Source organism: Meles meles, chromosome 17 (assembly GCF_922984935.1).
Source record: "Meles meles chromosome 17, mMelMel3.1 paternal haplotype, whole genome shotgun sequence".
Classification (NCBI taxonomy): Eukaryota; Metazoa; Chordata; class Mammalia; order Carnivora; family Mustelidae; genus Meles; species Meles meles.
In genome coordinates this window covers 56,688,329-56,707,604 of record NC_060082.1, presented here as the reverse complement: position 1 = coordinate 56,707,604, position 19,276 = coordinate 56,688,329, and the positions used below count along the sequence as shown (strand labels likewise).

Sequence of the window (19,276 nt, the reverse complement as noted above, 5' to 3'; positions counted from 1 at the left end):
GGAGCCTGCTTCCCTCTCTCTCTCTGCCTGCCTCTCTGCCAACTTGTGATCTCTCTCTGCCAAATAAATAAATAAATAAAATCTTAAAAAAAAAAAAAAAAAGAATAAAGTTGGAGGAATCACACTACCCGATTTTAAAACTCACTATAAAGCTACAGTAATCAAGGGGTGCCTGGGTGGCTCAGTAGGTTAAAGCCTCTGCCTTTGGTTCAGGTCATGATCCCAGGGTACTGGGATCCAGCCTCAAATCAGGCTCTCTGCTCAGCAGGGAGCCTGCTTCTTCCTCTCTCTCTCTCTCTCTGCCTGCCTCTCTGCCTATTTGTGATCTCTGTCAAATAAATAAATAAAATCTTAAAAGAAAAAAAAAGCTATAGTAATCCAAATGGTGTCTGAAGGACAGACATAAAGATCAATAGAAAAGAGAGGCTAGAAATAGACCACACAAATATGGCTATGTGATTTTTGAAAAAGGTGCTAAGTCAATCTCATGAAGGAAAATAAAATAGTCTTTTCAACAAAAAAATTAAAAAATATGAAATCTCAACCCATACCTTATACAACTAATTCAAAATGGATCAGACAGCTAAATGTAAACCTTAGAACTACAAAACTTCTAAGAAGAAAACTTAGGAGAACATCCATGACCTGGGGCTAAGCAAAGTGTTCTGACATGATATAAAAGGCACAATCCATAAAAGAAAAAAAAAATCAGTAAATTGGACTTCATCAGAACTTAAAACTTTTTGCTCAGCAAGAGATACCGTTAAGGGGATAAAAAAGACTGGGAGAAAATATATACAATCACATAGCCAACAAAGAATTTGTATCTTTGTATCCAGAATATATAAAAAACTTTGAAAACTTAACAGTAAGACAACAAGCCACCCAATTAAAAACTAGGCAAAAAACTTGGATTCTTCACCAAAGAGCATATAAAGGTGGCAAACGACTTTGAAAAGATGTTCAACCATCATTAGTGATTAGGGAAATACAAATTAAAATGAGGATGAGCAACCAGTAAACACTTACTAGAATGACTAAAATTAAAAATACTGATAATACTGAGTTTTAGCAAGAATAAAAAAAAAAAAAAAACCAACTGGAACTTGGAGATACTGCTGATGGGAATGTAGAAAGGTACAGCCATTCTGGAAACAGTATGGCAGTTTCCCATAAAGTTAAAAATACCTCACCATATGACACAGGAAAATGGGTATTTACCTGGAACAAGGATCAGCAAACTTCCAGTAAATACTTGAAGCTTTGCAGGCCACATGTCTCTGTTGCATATTCTTCTTTTGTTGTTGGTTTTTACAAAGGTTTACAAATGTAAAAGCCACTCTTGGCTCACAGAGCCTTACAGAAACAAAAGGAAAATGTGGCCCATGGGGCATAGTTTGTTTACTCCTATTCTAGACAAAGGGGAACTTACATAACAGAGAAACCTGTACATGAATATTTATACTGGCTTTATTCATAATTGCTAAAATCTGGAAACAACCCAAATGTCCTTTAATGGCTGAATGGATATAGACTGTAGTATGTCCATTCAATGGAATACTACTCAGTAACAAAGAACAACATTCTAATGATACACACAACTTGGGTGACTTTCATAAGCATGCTGAGAGAAAGAGGTCCATCTCAAAAGATTCCATTTATATGATATTCTCAGAAAGACAAAGTTATAGTGAAAGAGAGCAGATCAGGGGTTGCCCGGGGGCTCGAGGCAGAGGGTGAAATGTGATAACCAAGAAGAGTGATGACTGCACCACAGCAGAACTACAAATGATTTTTGCTCTGGTTTTTCTCCTTTCTTTTTCTTTTTTTTCTTTCTTTTTTTCTCTTTTTTGTTTGTTTGTTTGTTTTTCCACTCTTTATATTGTTCTGTTTTTCCAAGTTTTCGGCATTTGACTTCCTACTTCTATAATTCAGTGAGTCCCCCTTCCCCACCCCAGAACAAAGTAATAATGAAAGGTTTTACTAAGATACTACATTCTTATTTGTTTCTTAAATGTCCATTTTCTCACATTCATCAACAACCTCTCCCCCAAAGTAGCCTGGTCCAAATTTATTTGTTAAACCACTGAGAACTTAAGTAGCTAAGACTTACCTCTTAAGTTTCTTTTGTTAGTATGTTCCAATAAAAGTACTTCACTCTTTGCAAAGTCCTCAATTTGCTCAGTTTTGTTTTTTCAACCTTTTAAATTGCTTCTTTCAGTTACCTACAGGATGCTATACTAAATTCAGAGATCAGAATTTTAACCAAAGCGACTTTATTTGATTCCATTGGGACAGTTTAAGCTATAGTATTCAGTACTACCTGTCTCAGGTTCCTGAAATGAGTAATTGGAAGAAGGGAAATTCTAACTTCTAAAGATTACACCAAATTGCCAGGAAATCAGTGTGCAGTTTAGGTACTTCTTTGCTTTGCTACTAGAGCTTTAAATACCTTTAGAATCTGACCATTAAAAATGGTAGGGCTTTTGATTTTAATGAAGTTTAGAATTAGAAAGGAACTTAGAGATATCTGAACCCAAATCCCTCCCTTCACAGATATTTTAAGTCAAACGCAAGAAACAGAACTCTTAGGCTGCTTCTTGCCTGACCAAAGTAGTTATAAAGAAAAACATACAGATGGTAAGTATAATTAATTTGCATCACCTCCTGCCACTATCCCCCAAAGCACTTACTGCTGTATTCATTCATTCAACTAGTTTTATTCTCTTCAGAGAGAAACAGGCTCTAACACTGTGGGAACATAGAAGTATCCTGGGATTCCATCACAAAGAAATTAACTCATGAAAGTCAACTACAGGAACTTCGCAGAAAAAAAAAAAAAAGGAGAGCGAGGAAAAGTACAAGGTAAGGGAAACGAGAAATGAAAAAAAGACTGAAACAGAGAACATTTTAAATAGCACAGGCAATTCTGCCCGCCTTTCCAGCCCACAGATGTATGCCCTGGAGTGAGCCTGAGACCAGAATCATGGATCCGCTGTTCCTTGTCGTTTGCACCTGTCATGTGCCTAGCCTCATGCCAGCATCTCATTCACTAGCATCTCAATGAGCTGTGATTTAGTTATTCAAAAGATACATTTTCTCCCGTATGACACTTAAGCAAACTTTCCAGTGGCTGTAACATGGTCTCTGCCCTCAAGAAGTTTGTTCACTTACTGCGAATAAAAGACACACTGGGGAAGAATGCATTATCAATGAAAATATGCACCTCAGGAGGTAGGAGATGAAGAAATCATTGTGAGCTATCACATGAAGGGAGGAGAGACCAAAGACATGGGGGAACAAGGGCCTGCCTGGATAGACACCTCTGGAACAGGTAGCTGGTACTGAGAAGGATGAAAAATAAGGCTGTATCTGTAAATACGAGGTCAGATGACAGAGATACTTTTGAAAGTCAGATACTAGAATTTAGGCCAGGAGGTAGAAAATTCCTTTTTTGTCACCAAGCAGGTGACAAAAGTGAGAGAAGTGGCATCCTGAGAGGAGGTAGCAGCGGGACTGTGTTAAAACAGCACGTGCCCCACCCGAGAGAGGGCGGCTACTGTCCAGCTCCAGTCTCTGGCTGGTATTCGGGAGCGTGGACCCAGATTACCATATCCTCCAACTTCAGAAGGGTAACTGGAAACGTGAGAGTTTTTATGAAAGTTAAAGAGGACGTTAACGCTGGAGGGAGGTTCCTCCTGAGCAAGCAGGAAGGAATGGAATCCAAACAAAAGGACGTTTTGCACCGTAACTGGAAGAAGGAAAGTAAAGGAATACCAAAAGATAAGACTGAGCAGCAGGCTTGGGCCAGTGAACTAAAGCACCGAATTTTGAATATTATCTTATAAACCACAGAAAGCCAGCAGGGAAAAAGGAACTGGCAGTATGTGGGATGGAGGGAAAGAATGAGGGGCTGGGGATGGAGGAGAGTAGTTGTTAAATGAGGGGTACTGTTTCAGGATGAGGATGTGTGTGGTGTCTTTATATCCTGGAAGACAAGGGCAACGGTAGAAGGAGACAGTAATCAGTGAGATGAAGTAAGAGAGATGGGTTATTAGCTTTGGATAAGAGACTATCTCCAAATGAATGAGAGCGTGAAGAGATGGGGAGAGGAGACAGAGAAAAGGAGGAGTCTCCAGAGCCACCAACCAAGCCCATGGCAAAGACGCAATGAGTTAAAAACTGATGTAGGAGAGAGAACTGGTCAGCAAGTGATCCCATATGTAGATATCCTAAGCGGGGCTGAGCTAGACTAAATTGGGGATGCCCCTGAAAATGAAAGAGAGGAAAGCAGATACAAGCACTCACACCAGCCAAGCACCCAAGAGGTCTTTAGCAAAGAAATTCAGAGTTGGAACTAATACAGCCTCTGGTGTGAGGCTTGACCATATTCCTAAACTTTGAAATCTAGGATAGCTAAAAAAGAAAGTATTAAAAATATAATCAAATGAGAAACTAATTAATTATATGACATATTAGTAAAATTTGCCGATTTTGAAGAGCTTTCACTCATATTCTCTCAGTTGCTACAGCAGCCTCATGAGGCACACAAGCTGGGTGCCACTCTTACTTAAAGCTAAGGATCTGAGAAGAAATTGAACATATTGGTAATGCCATAAGTAAGGTAATGCCATAAGTAAGCACTATAAATCCCACTGAAATCCAGGTCTGCTGGCCCCTGAAAACCGAAGCACAGACAGCCCCTGTCTACTGAGATTACTAAGCATTCAACTAAAAGAGAGGTGTGCTACGTTTTCACCGCAGAATCAAAACAGCATTGTCCCTGGCAAGCTCTGTCACCCACACTGGACAAGTTACTTAGCTCCCACCAGTCTTCGTGTTCTCATGTACTTAATGGGGCTGATAGGACCCTCCTGAGGGCTGGTTTCAGATTTAATAAGAAGGCACGTGAACGCACTTGCTAGAAGGCCTGGCACTCAGGTACTCGGGGTAAGCTTCTCTTCTCACTGGAGGCTTTACTAGTTACACGGGCTTTGCCAGAAGTTAGTTTCCTTGCTGCAGAATTCAGTAAAACAGCTTGGGGAAAGCTTTTTATTTATTTTTTTTAAAGATTTTATTTATTTATTTGACAGACAGAGATCACAGGTAGGCAGAGAGGCAGCCAGAGAGAGAGGAAGGGAAGCAGGCTCCCTGCTGAGCAGAGAGCCCGATGCGGGACTCGATCCCAGGACCCTGGGATCATGACCTGAGCCGAAGGCAGAAGCTTTAACCCACTGAGCCACCCAGGCGCCCCAAAGCTTTTCTTTTAACAGTTAAATCTTATCAGAAGATAAAGGGTTCCTAAAAGCAGAGAAATTAACTCAAAAGGTGAACTCGAAATTGAAGAATCTAAGGTCATGAGAAGAAGACAACATCATTTCAAGATCAGGATGATGAACGTTAGAGCATGACAGAAAGGAGAGAACAGGGACTAATAACTAGAATACACTGTAGGCGTAGGAGCTTCTCACTGAACAAGTTCAAACCTGGAGTCTATGGAGTCCATATATGGACTTCAGAGAGTTGTGAACCCCTTGAAACTGTAAAACCGAGCATGTGCAAAGGTGCTGTGGTAAGCCCCAAAATGTCCACTCCCTAATCCCCAAGGTATCCATGTCAAATCTCTGGAACCTGTGAATGTTACTCTATAGGGTAAAAGATGTGATTAAACTAAGGATCTTGAGAGGAGTTTACCCTGGATTATCAGATGGCCCTAAATCAATGACAAACGTCCTTATAAAGGACACAGAGAGAAAAGACATCGAGGAGGAAGCAATGTGCCCCAGAAGCAGTCAATGGAGTGATACAGCCACAAGCCCAGGAATGCCTACAGCTACCAGAAGCTGGAAGAGGCAAGGAATGTCCCTAATGCCTCCGCAGGGGGTGGCCGTGCTGACACCTTGATTTCAACTTGTGGCCTCCAGAAATGTGAACAAGTAAATTCCTGTTATTTTACACGCTTCTGAAGTAATTTACCAAGGCAGTCATAGGAAATTAATACAGGGAGCACTTCGGAGAGGGGGGCGTAACTTCCATTAGATTCTAAAAGCAGTTATGAATCCCAAAAGGTAAAGGAATTACTGCTGTAGGGGACAGAGCAAAACTATCTATAAACAAATGAACTAGAAATTGTGTAAAAACCTGCAGAACAAGCCATTACTTGGAAAAGGCCCCACAGTTCATAAATGTTGAAATAAGAAAATAATCGGCTATCTTCTGGCATCTAATCCAATATCCATTTCATTAGCTCTCAGGAGTTTAACCCTACAAATGCACCAGAAGTCAGTGATTCCTAAACAACCATATAACTTATTAAAAATACAGGTTCCCAAGTTCCATGCCAGTGTACTGACTCAATCTCCAGGACAGAGGAAAATATACATACATAAAGCCCCTCCGATAATTCAGATGTGCAGACAAATTTGGGAACAACTACTCTAAGGCAGAGGTCAGTAAACTTTCTGCAAAGGGTGAGACAGTAGTTTTGGGCTATATAGGTCAAGAGGCAAAACTGAGTATATTAGATAGCTATTTACATGACAAATTTGTTTTCCAACATATTTCTATACATTTTTTAATGGACAAAATTTAAAATATAAAGCTGAATACAACTTTTTGCAATACAGGCCTACTAATAAGAAGAATGGAATTTTTTCTTGGGAGGGGTCATGTTTCATTTAATTGGGGTTCACAGTGTTTCCTATCATCAGACTGCAAATGGTCATCTGTAAAAACTAGGAGCTGGAGATTTAAAAAAACAAAACAATGACAACAACAAAAAAACCACCAAAAAACCAAAAAGAGGCAATGGGCTGGATTTGGCCCAGGGGCTATGGCTTGGCCAACCACTACAGAGAGATAAAAGGAAGAACTATAACCCTTGCCCTTAAGCAACTAACAAATTAAAGAGACAGGAAGAGCAAAAGCAAAGCAACAGTGAAAAATGTGAAGTGGAATTCAGAATGCTTTATGTCAGAGGGCAGTGCGTCCTAACTATTTCAAGCATGAACAGTCTTTTTTTTATGTCAAAAAATTACAGCAGATATCTATACAGTAGTCCTTTTACCACTGAGTGAAAATATCCATCACAGAAAGCAGCAGCAAAACATCTATAATGCGGGCGCCTGGGTGGCTCAGTGGGTTAAGCCGCTGCCTACGGCTCAGGTCATGATCTCAGGGTCCTGGGATCGAGTCCCGCATCGGGCTCTCTGCTCGGCAGGATGCCTGCTTTCCCCTCTCTCTCTGCCTGCCTCTCTGTCTACTTGTGATCTCTCTCTGTCAAATAAATAAATAAAATCTTAAAAAAAAAAAATCTATAATGCTTTTTTTTTTTTTAAAGATTTTATTTATTTATTTGACAGACAGAGATCACAAGTAGGCAGAGAGGCAGGCAGAGAGAGAGAGGGAACAGGGTAGAAGCAGGCTCCCCGCTGAGCAGAGAGCCCGATGCGGGACTCGATCCCAGGACCCTGGGATCATGACCTGAGCCGAAGGCAGCGGCTTAACCCACTGAGCCACCCAGGCGCCCCAAAACATCTATAATGCTTTTAAGGGATTTATTAATTAGAACAGCAGCTACATGTATTTGAAAAAGATTAACACACATTTACGAGACATATTATTTATTCACCCACAGATGGTACTTAATATGTGCATGGATTCCCACCCCCAGAGAAGTCTGGGGCGCTGCAGCCCAAAGGTTAGGAACCACAATTACAGAGCAGATGCCGGAGAGGCTCAGAAAGAAAGGAACAGTGGAAGCTAGACCAGTGGGAGTACAGGGATCATGGAGGCCCACAGGGGGGCGAGGGGTCCAAGGCGAACAAGAACGCCTGGCTCCAGGGATTCCAGACCAGCTTCTGCCACCTGCTGCTACCAAAATACAAAGGCAGAGAAATGAGTGGTGGCGAAACAAGAAAGAAATGTATTTCAGGGAAGGCAACACTGAGAAGACAGGGGACTTGTGTCTCCAAAAGGCTGGAAATACTTCAGGCTTCTATATGGAAAATATGGGACCAAGCTGGGCAGGTAAGGTGCAGGCAGGCAGTGAACGTTAAATGGGTCATCCTCTTGAGGTCGATCACGGATGGGGTCTTAGCTCGAGGCTGTCCTTGTTGCTAGAGGGGGTAGTTCTGGTCCCCAATCATGGGAACGCTTTGCCCTCAGGATCTTACGCCTGAGCCAAGAGACAAGCTGGAAAGAAGAAACCAACTGAAAAGTTTGAGGTCAAAATGGAGGCAGCCCAAGTCCTCTTTCAGAATGTCATGGGTTTAGATAAGGAGGTAGAAATTTTCAAGGAAACTGAAGAACAGATTTGAGGGTGTTAAAAACAAAAACAAAAACAAAACCAAAAAACCACACACACACAAAACCACAGGCCCCAAAGGATGGAGTTCCCAAACTGGTACTTACTATGGAATCTAACTGTAGTTCCAGCTTCCTCCAGAACCGTAGTCTTAACCTGGCCAGCCAGGAATTTTTCAGTCCACACCAATGAGTCTGCCACTTGGGCCCTCACCATCCCCCAAAGAAAGATGAGGTAATCTGCGTAAGACATTTGCCTTAAAAAAAAAAAAGATATCTTGCCTTTCCCCCAAAAAGTGGCTTTGCCTGGAACAATCCTTTTCTTTTGCCAATAGCTTTCTTGCCCTCCACCTTCTATAAAATCCTTCAGTTTTGGTACAAATCATGGGAGCACCTCTCTACTTGCTAGACGTGGTGCTGCCCGATTCATGAATTGTTTAGTAACTAGATCTCCAAATTTACTTGAATTTTGTTATATAACGGGAACAGGAAGAACATCAACAAGAGAGGGCAGGAGGCTGAGGGGACGCCTTCGTAAATAAAAGAGCAGGATCAAACTACGCAGGCGCTGCATCGCGGCCTGCCTCTGCCACCAGAGCCAACATTTAAGTGCTTTCCACGAAATGTATCGAACTGATAAATGGTGCCTCATTCAATCTCCTCTAAGAATAGTTTCCTCAATATGTGAGTCGTGGAAGCAAATGACCAGGGTTTCATCATGTCCTACTCTAAGTGGTTCAACATCTAGATTCTTCCATCTCAAAAAGTTTAAACAAACAAAAAAACCAAACTGAAAAGCTTTCTTTTGACCCAATTTCTCTCTTGTAACTATTGCCCCTCGTCCCTCAGAGCCACACTTCTGGGAAGTCACACATTCATGTTTCCATTTGACCTCCTCCCATTCATCATTCACCTCCGGTGCCCTCCAGTCCAGTTTCCACTTCTACCACCTCGAAGAAGCTGCTCTTGCCAAATGCAGCGGAAGGCTCTCATCTTACAAAACATAAACTGTCAGCAGCAATCCTTCAGCCCCTCCCTTGAAACACCGTTGACTTCTGCCACCGCGCTCCAAGGGCAGGCACTCCTTCCACTCCTCTCATGTTCTCGGAAGCTCCAGCATCCCACTCTCCCCCACCTCAAATTGGGCATTTCCTCAGTCTGATCCTGGGCCTCTGCTCCCTCAGTGCTTACAGGCACCTACAATCTCCCTGGAGGATTTCCTCCAGCGCCGGCTTTAAATACCCATAGGCGGCAATTTCCCCATTCATCTTCAGAGCGCGGGTTTTTCCTCTGAGTTCTGGACGGCGTGTCTGTGGTTATTGCTGGGCTCCACTGAGATGCTTCTAGTCCGTCCTATACTGAAGTTTTCTCTTTCCTCTTAATGTTGCTCTTCTCTGAGCTTTTCTATCTACGCAGCAACCCAGAAACCTCATGGTCATCCCTGTCCCCTGCCCTTCTACCACATCCTCTATAGGCCATGACTCAGAAAGTCCTGCCCACCTTCCTCCTAGAAAACTCTCCAATAGGTTCACTTCCTTCCGGAACCTCTACCGCCATCGGCTAGAAAGGCAACTGTCACCTCACCGAAATAAAGTGAGAATCTTCCCGAAGGCAGCCCCTGCATACCCTCCCTTTCCTCTCATCTATTTCCATAAAGCGGGCAGAGCTTGGAATTATAGGTAGGAGTTCGAGCCCATCATTCTGGGGTGTAAAATCCTTCAGTGGCTTTCTCTTAGGATAAACTTCAGAATCCCTACCAGGCACTATAAGACCTCAATAGATTTGGCTTCCTTCTCTCTTCTTCATCCCCCACCCCTGCTCCTCTCCTCATTCACTCCCTGCTGCAGCCAACCTGGCCCTCCCTTTGTCCGCCACCAACCTTCTTCACCCTCTGAACATGCCACCCCTCCTCCAGCATCACCAGGCCAACTCCTAACTACTCCTCAGCTCTCAGTCTCACTTTTCTCAAGGAAGCCATTCCTCCCTGAAACCTCCTGTCCCCAGATTCAGCCCCCTGCTACTTGCTCTCAGAGCCCCTTTTCCCAGTTGTGATCACACGGTGGTCATGTGACTCCTGTCATTTCCCGCAAGAAATGTCAACTGCAGGACAGATGTGCTGTTCATTCTGCTGCTGTCCCCCACCACACTGTCACCCAGCACATTGCCTGGCAGAGCCAGAACTCAAGTATTTAGTATCAGAACAGGTGGCTGAATTAATTAGAAGACAGTTAACCGTAAGTTGCTTTGGAGATTTCGTAATTTATAAACATAGATGTTAATATTTTAGTTGGACTATGGCTTAAATGACTAATGACAAATTATTTTTATTTACTGATTAAAGCAGAACTGTACTGAGCTACATACTATTAGCTAAGCTTGAGTGTCCTCAAATGTATTTCTCAGACTATAAAAGCTAACCAGGCTAACTTTTATTCATTTAGACATACCTTTCTCCAGATGTTAACATAGTTGTCTTCCTAGGCATTAATATAATTATAACCATAATAACAATAATATTATTAAGTTCTTTATAGAATACAAAACAGCATGCTATCCACTAAACATTAAGGCTTCACGAAAGATAAACAGGACCTCTACTTTTACCAATGATGAAATGGAGGCTCGGATAGGTAACTAGCTCAAAGTTATACAATTATCAAGTGAGGGCGGCAGGAACCAAACCCATACTACCCAAAAGTCAATACTTTTTTCTAACATATCATGCTATCTCTAACCCCACACTCACTTAGCAATATCTATTACTTGTTCAAAATACATCTGTATATACCTATCTGAGGTTTAAAATGGCTTTAGGGGCACCTGGGTGGCTCAGTGGGTTAAGCCACTGCCTTCGGCTCAGGTCATGATCTCGGGGTCCTGGGATCGAGTCCCGCATTGGGCTCTCTGCTCAGCAGGGAGCCTGCTTCCCTCTCTCTCTCTGCCTGCCTTTCTGTCTATTTGTGATCTCTCTCTGTCAAATAAATAAATAAAATCTTTAAAATAAAATAAAATGGCTTTAAATGATTATTTCAGTTTTGAAATGATTGCCGGTTTTGGGGGGAAAGGGTAAAATAGACGAAGGAGATTAAATTACACTTATCGTGAGTCACTCACTGAGAAATGTATAGAATTTGTTGAATCGTATTATATATGTGAAGCTAATATAATACTTTATGCCAATTATACCTCAATAAAAATTAAAATAAGTAAAAATAAGGGGCGCCTGGGTGGCTCAGTGGGTTAAGCCTCTGCCTTCGGCTCAGGTCATGATCTCAGGGTCCTGGGATCGAGTCCCGCGTCGGGCTCTCTGCTCAGCAGGGAGCCTGCTTCCTCCTCTCTCTCTGCCTGCCTCTCTGCCTACTTGTGATTTCTGTCTGTCAAATAAATAAATAAAATCTTTTAAAAAAAAACAAATAAATAAAATAAGTAAAAATAAAATGCCCAACTCAGTCTCTCACATACAAAAAGCAATTTCAGTCTACCCATTAAAAAAAGCCCACAATTCTTATTCAAATGACACCCTTGTTCTTTATCGATGTAATCTATATTTTATTCTACAAAATAAATTTGGCTTCTAGTTAATTTTCTTCTCTGAATTTAAATTAACTTTAAAAAATGGAACCCAGCTTTGCGCAGTGGCAGTATTGTAGCCAATGAGGTTTATCCGAGGCGCGATTATTGCTAATTAAAAAATGGAACCCTTACATTAAGGGAAAATGTGCATACTGATCTCTGTTTTTCAGAAAACTTTTCACAGGTGCACTTTGGACACACAGTTGATAGCAAACTCAACTATTCCCTTCGACCAAAAATAAAAACTATGCCAAAAATCTTTTTGGTTGGAATAACCTAGATCACACTCTCTGGCACAGTATCTTACAAATTAGTAACTATTAACTGGCAGTAGGTAGTTGATAAAGATTTGATTGATCTACCACACAAGATACTTCTACAACTAATGTCCTGCTTTCTTGAGAGAGCAGACTGGAAATAGTTATTCCTTATAACCATATTTCTAAGACAGCTACTACCAAAACACATAACTACAAAGCAGGTAAAGAGGTAAGTAAAGAGGTAAGGGGTCAGTTAACCCAAATGTGAATATTAATTCATACTGATTCTAATTAATCCCAGTTGATTTCAACAAGGATGCCAAAACCATTCAACGTGGAAAGAACAGTCTTTTCAACAAAAAATGCTACTACAACTGGATGTCCACATGTCAAAGAATGACGTTTGGACCCTCATCTTACAGCATATAGAAAAATAAACTCAAAATGGATCAAAGACCTAAATATAAAAGGTAAACTCAAAAGAAAACTTAAGTGACAATCTTCATGACACTGAACTGGGCAATAATTTCTTAGACCTGACACCAGAAGTGTCATCCAGTGAAATCAACCGATGAAAAAATAGACAGGGGTAGTATACAGAATATAGAAAGAAACTTATAACTCAACAATAAGATGACACATAACCTCATTTTAAAAATGGGAAAAGGGGGGCGCCTGGGTGGCTCAGTGGGTTAAGCCTCTGCCTTCGGCTCAGGTTATGATCTCAGGGTTCTGGGATCGAGCCCCGCATCAGGCTCTCTGCTCAGCAGGGAGCCTGCTTCCTCCTCTCTCTCTGCCTGCCTCTCTGCCTGCTTGTGATCTGTCAAATAAATAAATAAAATCTTTAAAAAAAAAATGGGAAAAGGATCTGAATGGAAATTTCTCCTAAGATTTACAAATGGCTAATGAACAAATAAAAAAATGCTCAATATCATTAGTCATTAGAGAAATGCAAATCTAAACTATCATGAGCTGCCACTTCACATCTACTAGGATGGCCAAATTAAGAGAACAACAAAAGGCTAGAAAATAGTAAGTTTTAGTGAGAGAGCAAAGATCCTGGAGCTCTCCTACGTTGTTGGTGGGAATGTACAATGGAACAGCTGCTAAGGAAAACAATTTGGCAGCTCCTCAAAAAGTTAACACAGAATTATGATATGACCCAGCAATTTGACTCTTAGGTCCTGGAGAATTGAAAACATGTGTTCACACAAAAACTTGCACATGAATGTTCACAGCATTATTTGCAATAGCTAAGATGTGGAAACAACCCAAATGTGCATCACCAGATGAATGTATAAACACAATGTGGTCTACCCATACAATGGAGTATTATTGAGACGTACCCAGGAATGAAGTACTGATAAATGTCACAGTACGGGGGAACCCTGAAAACATGCTAAGTGAAAGAAGCCAGACACAAAAGACCACATTTTATACAATTCCATTTATATGAAACACTCAGAATAGGCAAATCCAAAAAGACAGAACATAGATTCGTGGTTGCCAGGGGTTGAAGGGTGGAGGAAATGGGGAGTGACTGCTAATGGGCTTGGGTTTCTCCTGAGGGTGATGAAATATCCTGGAATTAGTCAGTGATGATGGTTGTATGATCTTGTGACTATACTAAAATCCACTAAATTTTACATTTTAATACAGTTAATTTTGCGGTATGTGAATTATACTTCAATTTAAATATATATTATAGACCCTTAACACCAAATCTATACTGATCATAGTCTTCTGATGATTCAGAAACATCTTGGTATATTTAAATTTACAGATTTTTTTTCCCTTAAAGTGTCAAATAATGCAAGCTTCAAATTAATAGCATATGCAAAATATATCTTATGTACATGAGTCATAATGTTTCTTAAAGTTTAATGAGTAGAAAAAAAAGTCTGGGAAAGGTGTTATGCTAGTAAACTTCATCACAGCTATTAAACCATGAGAAAAAGTATAACCTCACAATTAAAATTTATGCATGCTTTTTACGATAGTAGGTTTTACTATAATTTAAAGATATAGAAATCAATTGGGCTTGCTTTGTTTTTTTTATATTTTAAAACATGAAAAGCAAAGAGTAGTAACTAATTTTAATAATGTAGACTTTATGGGGCGGTTGGGTGGCTCGATCGATTGAGTGGCCAACTCTCTTGGTTTTGGCTCAAGTCATGATATCATGGGTGATGAGATCAAGCCATGCATGGGGCTCCATGCTCAGCAGGGAGTCTGCTTGAAGAGTCTCTCCCTCTGCCTCTCCCCCCCCTTGCTCTCTCTAAAATAAATAAATCTTTAAAAAATCTAGATTTTATATGATTATATTCAGCAAAAGAAATGAAGCTTCTACTAATTAAGGAGTGTACAACAGTAGCAAATACTTCACCAAGTTAGTAATATAGTACATGAAATTTGAAAAACCTTGTGACCATGTTCTTACTAACGGCACTTCATTTCTCAGTTTCCATCACATGCCTTTGCTACATGAAACCCACAGCTGAGATCTCTAACAAACTTTCGGTTTTTAATGGTAGAGCTTATGAGCTTACAGGCACTGGTAAGGCATATAAGTGCAAAATTATCATATGCCTAACAGAAACAGAATAGTAATTGTCATTTGAGTTTTTTAAAATAAGTATCACCTCTGCCTCTTAGGTCTAGGTAAGTGATGCACGTGAGCAAAGCAGGCCCAGAGTTAAGACAAGGAAGCAGTGGGGTATCTTGGGTGCACTAGAGATCACAGGCTCCATCCAAAGAAGTGGCCGTCACTTAGCTCGGGCAAACTTCTGCGAGACAAGAATGAGGACCCAGCACAGCCAGAATTCTAATTCCTCAAGGAAGTTTTGGTTTTATTTTTTATGTTCTGCAAAATCTCCCTAATTTTGAAATGTTGGCAACTAATCAGAAAAAGCTGAAATAGTGCAAAGGCCAAATCAAGCTGCTCAGCTGCTGAATATGGCCACTAGTTTGCAAGCTCTGAAAGGAAACTCTTGAAACTAGTTTATAACAAATAAACTATAAATATAGTATAATATATTTAGTATGCAATATATTATACATATGCTGAATATATTTAATATGTGTAATATACTATACATGTATTTATCAAAGTTTGGGGGGGCACTGGTCACTCTTAAAGTTCTCAAGGTGATCCATAGAGCAGCTCTAGTATTAAGATTACATTTCAGGGGCGCCTGGGTGGCTCAGTGGGTTAAAGCCTCTGCTTTCAGCTCGGGTCATGGTCCCGGTGTACTGGGATCGAGCCCCGCACTGGGCTCTCTGTTTAGCGGGGAGCCTGCTTCTCCCCTCTCTCTCTCTGCCTGCCTCTCTGCCTACTTGTGATCTCTGTCAAATAAATAAATAAAATCTTAAAAAAAAAAAAAGATTACATTTCATATACTCCTTACTGAAGTACCAAAGGTCACTCACTTCTTCTGTTCATTTTGGTGACACTTTTTTCCTTTAGCCAAGTGGAAATAGAGGGGATGTCTTAACTATACTCTACTGACAAGCAGTCCAAGAATCAAAACAGTTTGGGAAACACTATGAGGGAAAAGAAATTGGGGAGGCTATTTCTTGCTTTTGGACAGACCTTAAAGAAAATTAATTAGGGGAGTGCCTGGCTGGCTGGCTCAGTCAGAGGGGCATGGGACTCTTGATCTTGGGGTTTTGAGTTTGAGCTCCATGGTGGGTACTGAGATTATTAAAAAAAAAAAAAAAGAAAGAAAGAAAATGAATGAGGTGGTAAAACTGGTCTCCATTTTGTAATAATCAACTAGTAGTATGGTAGAATAGTGACAGAACTATCCGAATTATAAACACATAGTTGAATAAAAATCCTGTGTTGTTGTGTTGTGCTTTCTGATATGAACACGGTGGAGTTACAGATATGAATCTTCCTAAAAAAGACACATAATAACAAGGAGAAAGGGAAAAAAAAAACTTTACAAAACTTTTTTTTTTTTTTAAGCAAACCTAGGAGAAAAAAATATAAAAACTCCAAAATACATAAAATCAGGGCTAAGATCAAATAAGGCCACTCTCAGAAACAATCTATGATGGGAATGAAGAGCCGAGACAGAATGCGGCCTGTGATGAGGATTACCCAGGAGTGGCAGATCTCCAAAAACAACAGTAAAAATGCACTTGTTTAAGGAGAGAGGTCCCTCCAGTCACAGCTACAAAGGAAGGAGCAGGAAGTCCAGAAGGGGTAGCAAAAAGCCACCTAGGCTCAGTCTGGTTTGGAGAAGCAGAGGACCTGTGGCAACACAGAGAAGCACACCCAGGTGCCATATGTAAAAAGATTTCCTCTGAGGCAGAAATCTGGAATCCACCCTGGCCCTCTTACAAAGAGCTGACTGAGAAAAGTCCAAATCGTTAAAGTACAAGGAATAAAAAGGTAACTGGCACAGCATTCACTCAGAGATACCATAAGAAAAATGGCAGAAATGAGCAGCACAATGTACTAACTGTAGAAGAATGTTCACTAGAAAAATATTATAATGTATAAGATAAAAACTATAAATATTCTTGCAGGAATGTAAGAAAATCAGTAACGTTACTACCACTATGAAGACAACCACAGCACATAAATATAAGAACTCAAGGAAGAAATGTCTAGACAGGAGGAACAATGAAAGCACAAACTGGAAGAACTCAAGAAAGAAACAGAAGAATAAACAAAGCCACCAGAAATGAAGAAGAAACTGAAATGAGAACCAAGAAAAAGATATTGCGTAAGACACAGTAAGAGACATTAAAGACAAACATACACAACATGAAAAAGTTTTAAAATGATTGAAGAAAAAATGACGAATTTAAAAAAGATACACAAAGGGAGATGCAACAAACATAAAATCAGGGTCACCAAAAGAGAAAAACAAAACAAGCAAATGCCATAAATATTCAAAGATATAATTAAAGAAAACTTCCCTGAAATAAAATTAGATTTAAAGTACATAATAAAAGGGCACACATGTGCCAGCTTATCCTATACCAGCATATCCTAGTAAAATTACTAAATATTAGAGAGAAAGACTCCTTTGGGCAGATAGGCAAAAAAGATCCAATCATTAATATGGGGAAAAAATCCAAGCTGGCTTCACACATCTTCACAGCAACACTTAAAGTCAGAAGACATTTGTATACACCTATATTTCTCAAGGCAAAGGTGAGCCAAGGATTTCCTTTTTTAAGATTTTATTTAATTTGACAGAGAGAGACACAGCAAGAGAGGGAACAGAAGCAGGAGGAGTGGGAGAGGGAGAAGCAGGCTTCCCACCAAGCAGGGAACCCAATGTGGGACTCAATTCCAGGACCCTGGGATCATGAGTTGTTGAGCCGAAGGCAGGCGCTTAATGACTGAGCCACCCAAGTGCCCCTGAGCCAAGGATTTTATTACTTGCTAAGCTGTCCTTCAAATGCAAGGTAAAAAAGAAAGGAAGTTCTAAACATGTTTGTAGGATTAATATTCTCATATCATTGTCATGATTCTTTATGGAGAAATTATTAGAGAATGAATTTCAGTCAACCAAAGAATAACTGAGAAAAACTGCAAAAGTGCTTAGGTGAGCATTATATGCATATTTAACTGAAGAATTAGGACTAAAACAGGAGGTAGGGTGATAAACAAAACATAAATATTATAGGCCTTGACAATGTATAAATGCAAATAACAAAAAAGCTAACAAATCAAGTACTGAAGTGCAAGCATACGTACTATTACAAATGCAAATACTACTGTGAATAAATACTATTGCTATTGACTAAGATTTGGTGATGGAGAAGAAAAAGGGAGGAGAGAAGATTTAAACAGAATTTAACCTTTGTTCCTTGAAAAGAACCAAGAGTTACTATCAGAGAACCAAGAACATCATATAAAGCAACAAGACTAAAATACAAATCTACCTAAATATCACAACAAAAAACTGCAAAGAAAAGCAGACAACACAGTGAAAGAACTAAAATGTGTGTGTGTGTGTGTTATGTGTATGTGTATATATATAAATATATATAGAGAGAGCAGAAAACATAAAATAAAATGCCAGAGCCCAGATAAAGCAAATCTGACATATGAATAAATGTAAATAGATTCAACTCATATGAAAACAAAGAGATTTATAAATTTACTCATAAAGCACCCGGGTGGCCCAGTTGGTTAAGCATCGGTCTTCAGCTTGGCTCATGATTCCAGGAATCAAGTCCCACATCAGACTCCCTGCTCAGCAGGGAGTCTGCTTCTCCTTCTCCCTCTGCCCCTCTTCCCTACTTGTGCCCCCTCTCTCTCTCTCTCTCAAATAAATAAATAATGAAAATTAAAATTAAACAGATGTTCTTAAAAAAAACAAATTTATTCATAAAGCAAGACCTAACTCCATGTTGATTACTAGACATACATCTAAATCAAAGTAATTTTAAAAGTTTAAAAACAAAAGGATGGGCAAAGAAATATCAGGCGAACATAAAAACCAAGTAGGAAGTGTTTTCCCCAGCTCTTTCCGACTCCAGAGTCTGTGGTGGTAACCACTACAAACACTGCAAATACTGCTTCAGGTTTTCCGTAACAGTGCATACGGGTATGTGTGCATGAATGAGTATACTCTGTACTAAAAAAACCGATCTAAATTAACTACTCAATTACATATGATCTTTGAAATAAGACCAGATATCAAATTTAGAGTACTACCAGATTGCTGAGTTTAAAGCATTAAATAATATTTACATTTAATGGTGTTTTTTCCATCTAGAAATCAAAACGCTATCCTGAACACTCCTTTCCTGGATTCATGTCCATGATGCCACGGACACAACATCATGCAGTAAGTCCTCACGTGGATGGCAATCTAGTGTAAGCACTCAAGAACTAAAATCCCAGTTGAAATGTTGTTCTCTGTAAGGGTAGAGATTCAAGGAAGAGGTATTCCGTCAATTTTGTCAAAAGTACACTACAAATAGAAGCAAGACTTTTTCTTAACCTCCTGCAGAAATCCCTAGCTATGACATTGTTTTCAGGTGTTGCAGTTTTGGAAAGAGATTTCATATCTCAGAAACAAAAGGGCATATGGGTAGGGAAGATGAAGAGACTCTAGGTGTATTAGATAAAAGTCAATAATAACTCTGCCTGTGGCAACATCAACTCA

At 40.0% G+C, this 19,276-nt stretch overlaps 1 protein-coding gene and 1 non-coding gene across 9 annotated transcripts in view; one reads left to right on the top strand and one right to left on the bottom strand.

The window, feature by feature from the left end:
• The window catches only part of LPGAT1 (lysophosphatidylglycerol acyltransferase 1), a 126,271-nt gene that overhangs the window by 61,714 nt on the left and 45,281 nt on the right, over positions 1-19,276 (bottom strand). The window lies entirely within an intron of this gene.
• LOC123928499 lies at positions 11,929-12,063 on the top strand. Its single transcript, XR_006815722.1, has one exon. It is a non-coding gene; the product is annotated as a U4 spliceosomal RNA (small nuclear RNA).